The 14,695-nt window shown below is 37.3% G+C and overlaps 1 protein-coding gene across 1 annotated transcript in view; it reads left to right on the plus strand.

Annotated features, from left to right (window-relative positions):
• Positions 1-6,419: 6,419 nt before the first annotated feature.
• The window catches only part of TTBK1 (tau tubulin kinase 1), a 111,390-nt gene continuing 103,114 nt past the window's right edge, over positions 6,420-14,695 (plus strand). Inside the window, exon 1 of the mRNA XM_063302627.1 lies at positions 6,420-6,452. The gene's annotated coding sequence lies outside the window, so the exon portion shown is untranslated. The remainder of the gene's footprint in view (positions 6,453-14,695) is intronic.

Below are 14,695 nucleotides of genomic sequence, written 5' to 3' on the forward strand. Positions count from 1 at the left end.
ATTCCATTTTGTACTTTAAACCATTGCTATCTCCTTTTTTTCTTTTAGATCAATTTCAGTTACTTTTTATCACTAATCTGTTCTTATATATATATCTGTTTTGTGCTTTCTAATTTGTCACCTTCTCTAAAATATGATATTCCACTACACATATATCTTTCCAGATACAGTAGTTCACAGTGATACACAATCTAGTCACTTAAGTTTTGAATGTCATGTTTCTGCTTTTTGGGGGTGAGTAATGCATTATGTTAAATATTGATAATTTTGCTGTTAGATTCACATATTTCATGGCATACTCTAGAGATTTGGTCACTGTAAGAACATAACTGGATCAAGATCACCCAGCTCAGTGTTTTATTGTGATAGATCTGAGTGAGTCAAGAAGTTTCAGTAATCCAGGAAACTGAATCTTCATTCCTGTTATCTTGTTACCTTGTTATTCATGTTTTGTTGTGGGCAGATATTAAGAGATGGGGGACATTAGAACATTTGAAAGAGTGATCTGAACCACACATATTAGGCCAAGATTTCAGACTAATTTTGATTAATTTGATGACTTCTTGAATTTTTATGTTAGATTATTATGCTCACAAAGTGCAGAATATTATTTATTTATTTATTTAACTGAATATACCAATGACTATCAAGCTGAATAGTGATTTGAAATAGCAGAAAATATTTGTCAAAAGAATCAGTTTGAACAAGCAGATTCTGACACTCTTAAAAGAAAGATTGATGCTGTAGGCTGTAATTGGCACTCTTATGCTAGTGTCCCAGGATGGTGTTTCCAGACAAGGAGATAATTGAAAATAAAATTGTAAATTTCATATTGTTATATAAATCTCAGGTTATTAACATTTAGACTACAATGCAGTTCTGATTGTCCAGTCTCAAAAAGAATTTTGTAAAACTCGAATATATTCTAAAACGGTACATAAACAAAAACTATCAAATTAGAAATATATCTTTTCTGAGATTATAAGAAACTGAATTCTCTAGAGGAATATCAAATACAGTATTATCTATGGTGACTGAAGAATATTGGCCTTCTAGCATTTTAGTCAGAAATTCCCCCAGCTCTCTTGGCAAAGTCAGGGGCTGAATTTAAAAACCTTTAGATTTGAAACATGTATTCTACCTCTGATTTGCAGCTTCTAATAACTGGAAGCTGATGCATTAGAACATTGTACTAATATTAATGTGTTTACAGTGTATATAGAGACATTTTCTCTTGTTCCAATAGAAGGTGGGTCCAATCAATACAATTGATTGGTAGTGAGCTTACATCAAAAGGAAGTGCTACTGCATAAATAACACATCAAATCTGATGTCATTCAGTGATGTTTATTAAAATAGATGGCTTCAGAAAAGATTGGCTAATATTATAAAATGTAGGGTATCATGGAGCCAGGTGACCTACTGAAATAATTACTCCACTTTTTATCCAAAAGTTTATTGGCAGTATTTTAATTTTTATTATTTCTAATATAATACCAGTTGCCACAACTCAACTAAAACTTATATATAAATGCTAGGTGGTGATATATGTCTTTCTTATGTTTTAGGAATATAGACATAATCCTTTTCCTAAGAATTAATTTCTCAGGTTTTTTATTTTTTTAATGCTTTTACTAACCATCAAGTTAAATTATATGTATTTTTTTAATCTGGCAATTTTTAATGGTTCACATCCTTTCGTTCTTGCTATCTGATTATTTCAAGGCTTTAATATTATGGGCAGAGAATTATCATTTTTGGAGGAACACTTTGTTAACTGAGATACATAGTAGCTAAGTATACTAAAGAAATAATTGACCTGGTTGGAGGGCTGGGATGAACCTGCCATCTTCTCTGGAAGCCATTGGGAGTAAGCATTTGAATAGGGAAGCCCTATCTCCTGACTTATTTTCTTCATGCAGGAGAGAGTGGGCTTTCTGCCTTTAGGAGCATTGATAGGATTTTTTTTGTCATTATGACCTGTATCATGCTTTTCCCATTCAAAGAAAGACAATGGCATATGGATGCTGGAGCCAACTCAGCTGATGCTTTTCAAAGGGAATAGATGAGACTCAATGAAGATGAAGCTAGATGAAGATGAGGGGTCTTGGAGCAGTGGGAGGGATCTTAGTTGATGTCTGGAAATTCCCTATCCCCGATTATAAGGGCTATGTGGTACATTCTTGGATAAAAAAGAAGGTTTGCTAGTACAAGTAAATTTTAAGATGTGATTTCTGTAAAATATATGCATTGATTGTTTATAGAGATCTATATTAAGTGTTGACTTGCATGTGGGAGTTAAAGCTAAGCATGTGAAGGCCCAGTCCTGATAGCCCTCTGTGCAAAAGGCATGATTCATCTGAGTCATTTGCTTAACACAATTTCTGTCTCCTTAGGTGGTACCATAGGCAACTCCATTGGCATTAATGGAGGTTTTTTTAATGTTTGTATGGAGAAGGTATTTAGTGAAGTAAATGTTGGGGAGAATTAAGTTTTACTCCCTCCTTGTTGTTTATACTACTGTAAACAGAATTCAGAAGTGGAGCTGGATGCTGTACGTTTAACACACTACATGATATATTATTATATAGCTCAGTAATAGTAACAATTTCTGGGATGTTACCTAGGACATACATAATATGCTTTAACTGAAGACTTCAGGGATTAGATTTGGATCTTTTACATGAAAAACCTGTGAGTTGCCACTGAGCTGTAATCTCTTTTACTAAGGGAGATAAATGAATAGACTTGAAACGTAAGCTACATCACATATGATTGTAAACCACAATATAGTTTAAACTATATTATGCTTAGAATATATCTATTGAAATCAGGAAAAATGATAGTTTTGACTAAAAGGTCAAACCTAAACCACCCAGAGTGCCCCTTTTGGGGGGAGATGGGCAGTGATATAAATTTTAATAATAAATAAATAAAATAAAAGGTCCTCAAGATAATAATGGATTTAGGCTGCTAAGTATCTCAAAAATAATATTTCAGAGTTGGGAAACGTGCAAAATAATTTGACCAAGATTTCCTACCTAATTACAGTTTATAATGTTACAGAACATGATGCATAATTAACTGTATTTAATATATTTTATTTATATTTACACTAAATTAGCTTTTTCTCTCCCAACCAACTTTGACCTGGGACCATTTATTTCTTGTGGTACATTTCTCAGCATAACTCTCAAAATGCCAAGTGCAGGCTGCAGCCAAACAAGGGTACATCTCCCTAAGCCAGAGCTTTATAAAATCATGCATGATGTACAGAAAATAACAATATATATATTTTCTTCTTATAATACTAGGTTTTACAGTCATGCAAAGGAGCAGAATGATGGAAGATTGAAATCAAATAAAGGGCCATATTTCTTCACACAGTGCATAGTTAACCTGTGGAAATTACGAATGCAAGATACAAATATGGCCTCTAATCTGTATTTCCTTAAACATATGTTACTGAACAAATTAAGGGAGAATGAGACTATTAGTGGCTAGAAATTATAATGACTAAACATTGCCACTAGTTTCAGAAACAAACCACTTGATATCAGTTGCTAAAGCATATGAGCAGGAAGATGCTATTGTGCGGGCTTCCCATTGACATTTAGTTGGCCACTCTGGAAAGCAGAATACTGGGCTTAAGCCCTTGGCCTGATCCAAGTTAGTTGTTATGATCTTGTCACGGCTTCTGGAAACAACCCCATAAATTCAAAGCTGTATTCAGAGAAATAAATATACTGACAAGCCTGTGCAGGACCTTGAAGAGGCACTTCACTTTGTGCATTTAATGAAATATCCCTTCAGTGTTGCTCTGCAAAGCAACTCCCACTTCTAAGTACTGCAGTGGTACCACATTGAAGCAACGACTTTGCTGGCCTTGTACACTCTTCTGTGCAATTCTGTTTTTTTTTTCCTGGTGAAAAAACTGCCTGCTTTGATCCTTATTTAAGGTAGAGTGCCTTGCTTTCCCACATTACAACACTACCTTACTTAAGTGATTGCAGTTGAAATGGTTCTGCAATATTTTATTCATTTATAATACATTTTATACTGCTTACTGTAGAAGCATTTTGAAATGGTGCGCTATAAGGCAGTGCACACTTTGAAAATGGTGTGAAAGGAGTACTTTGGACCAAGCACTAGGACCTGTCAACTGTTTATTACAGCAGTCCCACCTTTTTTTTTCAGGCTTCAATCTGGTTCAAGGATATTTGATTTCAGCATGTTCTAAATGTATGCCTGCACAAATTCTTTTCTTGGTGACTCTTACAAAATTTATAATATTATCTCATCTTGCCAGTGCATAGGTAAATGTTACTTAATTCAAAGAGAAGTAGACGTGGATAGGAATGGATTGTTAGTCAGTCTTATTGAGGCCTAAGTTCTTTAACATCAGAGCAGGATCTCACAGTTTACAGAACGTCCTTCTCATTTTCTCTGACTGATTGTTCCCGTGACAGATTTGATTGAAAAATGAAGTTCTTTCACTTAAAATTAATCTGTTAGTTAATAGGTTAGTTAACAGATAGTTAACTAACTAGTTCATAGTTAACAGATAAAAAACTGTGTTTTTCACTAGTACTTTTCATTTCTTGTGTTACCAGTTCTTAATGATATCCTGATGCTGCTCTTGATTGCTCCTCAATGAATTATTTGTCCAAAACTGTCTAGGAAAATTGTATTTTATGACGTTGGGCTTAGTAGACAAAATATTTTTATAAAACAAAACAAAAAATTAATTAGCAGGTTTTGAAAATTTAGGGAAGTGATGGTGGAGATGGCAGGTTTACACTGTTTACAGAAATGCCATTTTCACAGTCTATTTCTCCTGGAGCTGCAATTAGGTACATGAGGAAATGTGTTTCATTTCTTTCTTTATATAAAGCTCATAACAAATTTGTGTGGGATGCATTAGGAGGACAAGCCTCCCTCTTTCAATACTACTTGCAGAAATGTCAGAGTAGTTACTTTTGGCAGCTAAAAGATGGAAAATATTAGTCATGAATTTCAAAATTCTGGTACTTTACCCTACAGCAATAAAGAACATTTCTGGAATCCGTATTTCTTGACCTTTCTCTTTCTTGACCTTGGCCTACCTCAAAGGGCTGACATTAATAATGAAAACTTGTCAAGAGTTTCTGTCTGCCCCACCTTATACCAAACAAAATCACGGCAGGGCTATTTTGAGTTAGTTTCTCATGCTTTACACTTTCTCAAGACTGAGTTGTCTTTTCTCATCTCTTAACAGTTCACTGGTCCCTTCCCAATGCCAGATTTACATCCTTTCACAGGGAAACAGGTCAACAAAGATGTGCTCATGAGGTCATAGTCATTCTCATAACTCTGACCAGTAAGATCAAGTCTAATCTATTTCCCTAAATTCTGGAATTGTCAGAGTTGCTTATTTCAACACGTTACGTTTAGATATGTCTTACTAATCATTTTAGGGAGTGAAGACTTCAAATGTATAAACAGATGCCACTGAGTAGGGTATGATTCCTGATGACTATATTGACAAATGAGCATCTTGCCTTAAATATTTAATTTATCATTCTAAAATAAAACATTTCATTTAAAATGTTTCAGAAGTGTTTTGGAAACATTATTCATAGAAGATTCATTAGGATCTCTCATAAAATCCTGTGCATGACTCAGCATTTGCCCAATAAAATCTTGCTTGGAGCACCTATAGATGCTCTTGGGAAAGGAGATGCAAGCATTCCATAGTACTTCTTTGTAGGGCTGTGCAGGGATGCAGAACTGAAGAGGAAAAACTATGATTTGAAGTGAGTGAGGGTGCACATGTTGCATTGGCTAGTACCTCCTTAAAATTGAATAGATTTTTTCCTATGCTGCAGCAGCCTTGTGGTCCCAGGAAATGATGCAAATTCTTTAATGAGTTGTTGACAGGTGCTGTGTAAATGCCCTGCATGCTCTGAATAATCTTTCCCTCCTTAAATCTAGATTGCTTCTCAGTTCTACTTTTCTTTGTTTTGGGTGTATCAAAGCAGCTGCCAAGACTCGTTTGCAGTGGGATATAAATTCAATAAATAAATAAAATGTACATCTCCATAAGCATGTCTAGTCAATATTTTATTGGCACACTGGGGACTTTATCACATCCCCAAAGTACAGTTTTAGGAAAGTAGCAAGAAACAGTATTTCTCAATTCCTTGTATATCTGTGTAAAAGCAGATGTATTTCAATATCTGATATGACATTTCAGAGCTAATGATGTTGGTACTATCTGAACTATTGATGGAATGTACATTTCCAACTTTATACAGGCTGAAATTATTCTCTGGATATGTGAATTTTGCATTTGATTTTTCCAGAGCCTGGACCTTGTGAAGTATCAGTAAGAAATTTCTAAGGGGAAATCCTTTCCTGGACAGTTCAATGAGAAGCAGACATCCCAGAGGACAGGAGGCCAAACAGCGGAGGTGGGGACTGCAGCTGTTATTTGATCAGAATTTTGTTATTTGAACAGAATTTTGTTTGAGAAATATTTATTTTTCAAAGGCTTATTTGAGAAACAAGTATTTTAAGATAAAGATAGAACGTAGACTTCAATCTTTACTTGCCGCTCTCTTACTGCTTGTAGAACTTGATGCCAAGATTTGAAATATTTTATCAGCATTAAACATTTTTTTGTCAACTTTAGTTTGTTTTGTGCTGGTTACATTTGCTCCTGTGACCTTTAAAATAATGTGTAAGTCAGAAAAAATAGTAATAGTAGGGACAGAAAATGTAATTGAGCTGTGTTGATGCCAAATGGTAATTTCAGGATATACCTTGCCTGAATTCCATATTGATAGTTGATATAATATGGTAGTCAGTGTAGGGTTTGGCAATGTGGCAAGTGCTGAAGAGCCTCTACAGATGGCATCTCTTGTGGAGAATGTTTGTATATATGTGGATGCAAGGATGAGATTTTGACCTAATTTAAAATTATACTTGTATGTGCCCATGCTATTGCATAATGATGCCTGGTGCTGAAAAGATTGCTGGCTCCTGAGGTAGAGTTTTGATTTGGACTGAGGACATCTGATTTCAAATCCTCACTTAGCTTTAAGACTACCTAGGTGTCTTGGCCATTCAGCTTACCATATAATAAGGGAAAGTTGACTAAATATATGCTACTATATCTAAAGAAGGGTAGCATGTAAATGTGAAATTTGTCCTGTAATTTGTGTATGTGTATGTGTGTGTTTGTCAGGGAGAAGTCATGATGATTCCTCTGCTGGAACAGTAGTTGAGGGTTTGTTCTTTTTTTAATCTTCACAAGCTTTCAGAATATTTTGGTTTGCCTTCGTTCCTCTGTTGTCTTTTTCTTTCATATTCTGTCCAAGTAGAGAAAGCATTGCTTTGCATTTTAGGAGTATGCTAGACTCTTGGCTTAGATTCTTGCAACTTTCTGCTGTTTGTGCCCTTTATTATGAGAGGGAATAAATCCTATCAAAATCCATTCAGCATGCTGCGAATTTTCATTCTGCTCTACAAATAGCTGTATAAGGTTTGTATTAATTATTACACTCTTTAGAAAGTAATACTTAGTCCAAACAAGTTTAAATAAATGTATATGGGTACTGTACTCCTTTTTAATGGTCAAATAACAGGCATGGTAAACAGTCTGATAGTGATGGAATCATGGTTTCCAACAACTTGAATAAATATTGCTTATTCTAATTCATAGGCTTCCTGAGGTGAGGATGTATCCTGAAATAACCTGGGATACTGCAGTTCTTCAGCACAAAACACTTTAAAGTGTTTCCCAGGACCTTTAGTAAGATGGTGAGAGAGTTTTCCGTAGCTTTTTTTGATGAATGGAGGCAATGGAGCATTCTGAAGAGATTTTGGATGTTACTTTCTATACTTTGGCTACAGCAGACTTCAACGGGACAGAGTTTTAACATAGTGTTGAATACCATAGACTCCATATTTAGAGCTTTTATCCTAAAGATACAGTGGGAAAAATGTTCCACCCTTAATTGTTCTGAGTTTATAATTAAGTGATTTATGCGGCACTTGAATTTGAATTACAGTGTGACTTGACAGAGAGCTACTAATTATATAAAACAGGGTTATAACCTGTATTTGTTAAGCTGTCCTCCGTGTAGGGGGCATCAGCTGATCGCTGTACTGAAAATAATTCTCTCCAGAGGTTTTTTATCTCAACTTTTTTCTTGCCTGTCCTATTCAATTGCCTGTTTTAAGCTAATTATTTCTATTATATATGGTTTTCCAATTTAGTTCCTAAAGAGGCAACTGCTACTGATAACAATGGTGTTAGCTTTCTTACTAGGCTACCAGAAAATCAAACAATTGAAGTAATACTTTAGTGTTTTGTCTGTGTTTGGCTTCCTGTAATACATAGGTGATGCCAGGTAGAGAAATATTTCTGAGATCACATTAATATAGACAGGCATATCAACAAAAGAAGTTGCAATAAAAATAGAAAACCAAAATTATACTGAAATTTTCCTGATTGTGTCCTAAGGCAGGAATGGAAAATTCAAATGGGGCTGCATTTTCTAGCTGGCAGATGACAGGGGCCATATCTATAATTGGTCACCTAAAAGTTAATTTTATCTCAACTAAATGAATATTAGTTTTCTAATGTCCATCTTCCATTACCTCTATTCTCTGCAAGTATTTATTGGATTAAATATATATCTATATATCTCAGATATGGAAACTTAGGATTGGTGTGTCTGAGAGAAAGGTTTTAAAAGGCTCATTATCCAAATTCTCTTCCCAATGTTTGCCTGATTTTCTTCCTGAATGCAAGAAATATTGTTCAATCTGCAAGCTTAGCTTTTGAAATGGCAGGTGGATGCTGGGGTGCTTGAAATGCTAAGCTGGGTGGATAAGTATCCACATCCAATCTTTGATATGGCTAGCTGGGATTATTACAAGAATGCACCAAGTGTATGGAGAATCCGTCCCACCCGATCATGCAGAGAGGGCATGTTGCGGACCCCATCTGTAAGAGAATTTCGTCTGGCGGGGTCCAGGAGGTGGGCCTTTTCTGCAGTATCTCCTGCCTTGTGGAACACATTGCCCCTGGAGGTGAGGTTGGCCCCATTGCTCCTGGCCTTCCGGAGGAATTTGAAGACCTGGCTTGGGGTGGGGAGGAGAGTCACCATGTTTGGGGATGGCTAGTACCCTAGAGCGCTCTTTGCATACGCGGGCTGAGTTATCATCTGCCATTTGGATTCTATTTTTATCTATAATTATTGTATTTGTAACTTTATTTTTAGATATTGTATTTTAGATACTGTATTTTTATTATATATTTATTGTTTTATTGACTATTGTGAACTGCCCAGAATCCCACTGGTGGGAGGAGATGGGTGGTGACAAATTTGAATAATAATAATAATAATCTTGATAGTGTAAAAATGCTGATTTGCCAGCGGGCTGCTAATGCATGATATAGCATATCCTCTTCAATTTTGATCCTTTTTGTCAACGGGAAGCAGAATTGAATGCACCTACTTTGGCTTTACAAGTATTTTTATGTTGGGAACAAATATATATCTTATTCTGACTTTCAAATGAACTAAGACAGTTACCAAAGTCATTTTAAGAAAGAACAAACTACAAGCATTAAACTCATGAGGTTCAAGTAATAGCAAAGCAAAAACGCTATAACCCCAGGAAAATAATAGAAAAGGTAGTCACAGTAATTAAAAATGTGAGGATAGTGCTATTAGAGAAGCAGAAAAGTAGTAGGAAGAGAAATTGGCTAGTTCCAAAGGGTCTTTTTTCTTTTTAATCTTTGCATAAGCAGCATTGGCTGATCCTGCTTGGGTTCAGAAGCTGAAATTTTAAGCATGGTTAATATTTGAATGGGAAACTATCAAGGAGTCACTGATAGTTGGGTGGTGTACAAATTTAATAAATACCTACCTACAGTCGTGGGAAAAAGTAAGTACACCCTCTTTGAGTTCTATGGTTTTACGTATCAGGACATAATAAAAATAATTGGTCCTTAGCAGGTCTTAAAATTAGGTAAAGACAACCTCAGATGAACAACAGCACATGACATATTACACCGTGTCATTATTTATTTTACAAAAATAAAGCCAAAATGGAGAAGCCATGTGTGAAAAAGTAAGAACACCCTTACTGCTTCCATAGGTATAAAGAGGCTGAGTAGCAGCCAGGTGCTGCTAATCAAATGCCCTTGATTAATTGATCATCAGCAAGTGTGACCTCTATAAAAGCCGAAGTTTTAGGGGTGTGCTGGTCTCGAGCATTCAGGTGTTGTTAACACAATGCCAAAGAGTAAAGACATCAGCAATGATCTTAGAGAAGCAATTGATGCTGCCCATCAATCTGGGAAGGGTTATAAGGCCATTTCCAAACAATTTAAAGTCCATCATTCTACAGTGAGGACACTTATTCACAAGTGGAAAACATTCAAGACAGTTGCCAATCTTCCCAGGAGTGGACGTCCCAGCAAATTCAGCCCAAGGTCAGACTGTGCAATGCTCAGAGAAATTGCAAAAAACCCAGGAGTTACATCTCAGACTCTGCAGGCCTCAGCATGTTAAATGTTAAAATTTATGACAGTACAATCAGAAAAAAACTACAAGTATGGTTTGTTTGGAAGGGTTGCCAGGAGAAAGCCTCTTCTCTCTAAAAAGAACATGGCAGCACGGTTTAGGTTTGCAAAGTTGCATCTCAACAAATCGCAAGACTTCTGGAAAAATGTCCTTTGGACAGACGAGACCAAAGTGGAGATGTTTGGCCATAATGCACAGCACCACGTTTGGCGAAAACCAAACACAGCATATCAGCACAAACATCCCATACCAACTGTCAAGCACAGTGGTGGAGGGGTGATAATTTGGGCTTGTTTTGCAGCCACAGGACCTGGGCACCTTGCCCTCATTGAGTCGACCATGAACTCCTCTAGAATACCAAAGTATGTGAGGCCATCTGTCCGACAGCTAAAGCTTGGCTGAAATTGGGTCATGCAACAGGACAATGGCCCTAAGCACACCAGTAAATCTACAACGGAATGGCTGAAAAAGAAAAGGTGTTGCAATGGCCCAGTCAAAGTCCAGACTTCAACCCGATTGAAATGCTGTGGCGGGACCCTAAGAGAGCTGTGCATAAACAAATGCCCACAAACCTCAGTGAACTGAAGCAATGTTGTAAAGAAGAGTGGGCCAAAATTCCTCCACAACGATGTGAGAGACTGATAAAGTCATACAGAAAACAATTGCTTCAAGTTATTGCTGCTAAAGGTGGTTCTACAAGCTACTGAATCATAGGGTGTACTTACTTTTTCACACATGGCTTCTCTGTTCTCCAAATATCCTGGAAGAAAACAGTGGCACAGATGTGTCAGTGTAGACACCTGAAATCAAGCTGGACTCCAGGGCATTTTTACCTCTTTTTAATTTTTTTTAAAGATTTACTTTGGTTCAGCCTTAGAACATATTCAGCATTAAGATCAACTGGGCTTCCTTGGAGAAGATTCAGTAATATTGATGTTCCTACTGGAAAATACATGATCATAGTGCCTTTACCATTACATATCACCATATGTAGATGTGATCTTACAGAGTTGGATTTCAGATGCTTGGTAGAGTGATTACTGTATTATCTGCAGGAGAAAATTATACCATGTTGATAAGAGCTTAAAGTAGGAACCAGCACTTGGAGTAATTGAGTAGGCAGCTAGTGTAGAATAAAACAATACTGGCGTAAAATGTTGTATAAACCAGCCTCTGCCAGAATCCTGATAGCAGTGCTTTGTATAAGGATGACTCAGTCTTCCCCTTCCTTCTCAGTTTTACGTTTCCAGTTGTCAGCTGCAAAATAGCTTGTTGGTGGTTTGCTGCATTTTGGAGTATAGACTTTAGCAGAACTCTGTCACTCCAGTAAATTGCTTGCTGCTACTGTATCTTTTTCTCTGAAACTTATACTACAGAAAAAAATGATGGCTGCGGGCTTATTGGTGATGGAAAATTCAGTTCATGCTTTCACTATGAGTGGGAGTATTTTAGTCCCTGAATCACCATTTCCCAAACTCTGATTGTTATTACCTGTAGAATTCTGCACTGGTTGAAATGTCGAAAAGTTTATTAAGGGCGGTCCTGTGCAACATATGACAGTAGTCTGGAGGTTTTAAAAATCTGTAGCTTAGGCATACACTGTATTTTAACTTGTCTGATAAGCAAAATAAGATAACTTTACTTAATACAAGTCTGCCTCATAAACAATAACTATTTTGAAGTTCATTGGTTCACAAAGCTATGCAGAACAAACAAAACAAAGTAAATTATGGTTGCTACATAAATTATCATGCAACTTTGGGGAACTTGGGTGGGAAGCTGAGCAACTGGAGAACTGATTCCCTTCTCCATTATTAATAGCTAGCGTTTTTTTCATGCCTTCTGCCCATCCTGTGCAGAAGATACTACACAATTAAATTTTAAAAGAAACTTAATTGGAGCACAGGCCTACACCTCTCTATTTATGGAAAATAATTATCAGTCTGATTGAATTGTTCACTAGTTTCTTTAACAATTCAGAAAGCATGTTTACAGTGAAGAGTTTTAACTTCTTTCAGTTAGTTGCTTTCAAAAGGTAATATACCCAGTTACTGTGATTTTTTAATAAAAAATTAATATATTAATTTGAAGCTATCCATGCCAAGGGATGCGGTGGCGCTGCGGGTTAAACTGCTGCGCTGCTGAGCTTGCTGATTGGAAGGTCGGCGGTTCGAATCCGCGTGACGGGGTGAGCTCCTGTTGCTAGTCCCAGCTCCTGCTCACCTAGCAGTTCGAAAACATGCAAATGTGAGTGGATTAATAGGTACCGCTTCGGCGGGAAGGTAACGGCGTTCCGTGTCATCATGCCGGCCACATGACCACGGACGGGTCTACGGACAACGCCGGCTCTAACAGCTTAGAAACGGAGATGAGCACCGCCCCCTAGAGTTGGACACGACTGGACTTTACGTCGAGGGAAACCTTTACCTTTACCTATCCATGCCAAACAATATGAAAACATTTGGTTGAGCTGGTAAATTCTTGTTTTCTGGATCAGTGATCACCATCCCGACCCAAGAAGTGGTTGCGGGAGCAGCAGCAATGTGCACTTCTGCCATTGCAATTAGAGTTTCCCTATTACTTTTGATGGATTAGCTATCCCCACTGAAAGAATGGGGATTCCCACATGCTGAAAGAGTCTGCACATATGTCAGAAGCTATTTAGATTTCAGATTGAAAAACAGCATTTTTAAATTTTTGAAACCAACAATTCTTGAAAAATTTTCCAGCGTCTATCCATTGCTGACAAAACATTTTATGATACATCCTTCCACACATTATAATTAGCAGCGATCAGAAGAGGGTAACTATAACTTTTCTGTTGCATATGCAGTTTAACTTCACATTTTTAAAAAACATCAAATGTTTATAACATTCTTGAATGCAGTTACGTATGTAGTAGAAGAAGAAATGGATGAGACACTACAGTGTTGCCTTATTGCAAGGAATGTTTTGGAGTGAACCTGTTGCAGTCCTAGTGCTCTTTAGATTTATTACCTGTTTAACACATGTGAGTTTTGAGAGTGGAAAATGTAGCATTGCTAGCTTGATTTTCTTCTTTATCCACTGGCAATGTGTTTTTGATAGTCCAAATAGATGAGGTTATATTAATAACTAATATACGATAATCAGTAATTTAAAAAACATTATAGAGTGAAAAATAATGTGATACAATGATTAAAATACTTGATTGGGACCAGGAGATCCAGGTTCAAGTTCCCACTCAATCATAGAGCTTGCTGGATAACTTCGGGAAAGCCGCTCTTGCATATCACATTCTAATATCCTGAACCATTCTGAATATATTTTCTTCCCCTGTTTGGCTGCCTCACGAAAATGGCATTTTTGAAAAATCTTGGCAGTCTGAAGTACTCTGTAGCTCTTCTTGAATCCAGCTATGTGTGGTATCTGGCAAGCCTTGAGCTAAGTGTTGTTTAAAGAAGAAATCTCTGGTTAATTCTGCAATATCATGTATATCATTGGGATAGTTGTGGCTCTTGCATTGTGCTGGCCTTATTGTTAAAAAGGTAAAGGTTTCCCTTGACGTAAAGTCCAGTCGAATCCGACTCTAGGGGGCGGTGCTCATCTCCGTTTCTAAGCCTTGGAGCCGGCGTTGTCATAGACACTTCCGGGTCATGTGGCCAGCATGACGACTCGGAACGCCGTTACCTTCCCGCTGAAGCGGTACCAATTCATCTACTCACATTTGCATGTTTTCGAACTGCTTGGTGAGCAGGAGCTGGGACAAGCAACGGGAGCTCACCCCGCCGCGCGGTTTCGAACCGCCGACCTTCCGATCGACAGCTCAGCGGTTTAACCCGCAGCGCCACCGCGTCCCATTGGCCTTATTGTTACCACTCAGTTATTGAGTTGCTGGCTTTCAGTTTTCCTGTCCCTGAGCACTAAAAATCCTGCATGGTATAAGCCAGTACCTTGTCCACTATTTTTAATTTTGTGTTGCTGTCTCACAGCATGGTTGCTTCTGCTCCTTTGTGCATGAGGACAGATGAAGAGTTTTTAAAGAGGGCAGTTGCTTGAGCCAGCCAGGCTTATTGCAAGCTGTGCTCAATCTTGAGGTGAGTTTGCCACCTTCTTAATGCTTCTACTGCCGA

Source organism: Candoia aspera, chromosome 1, assembly GCF_035149785.1.
Source record: "Candoia aspera isolate rCanAsp1 chromosome 1, rCanAsp1.hap2, whole genome shotgun sequence".
Taxonomy (NCBI): domain Eukaryota; kingdom Metazoa; phylum Chordata; class Lepidosauria; order Squamata; family Boidae; genus Candoia; species Candoia aspera.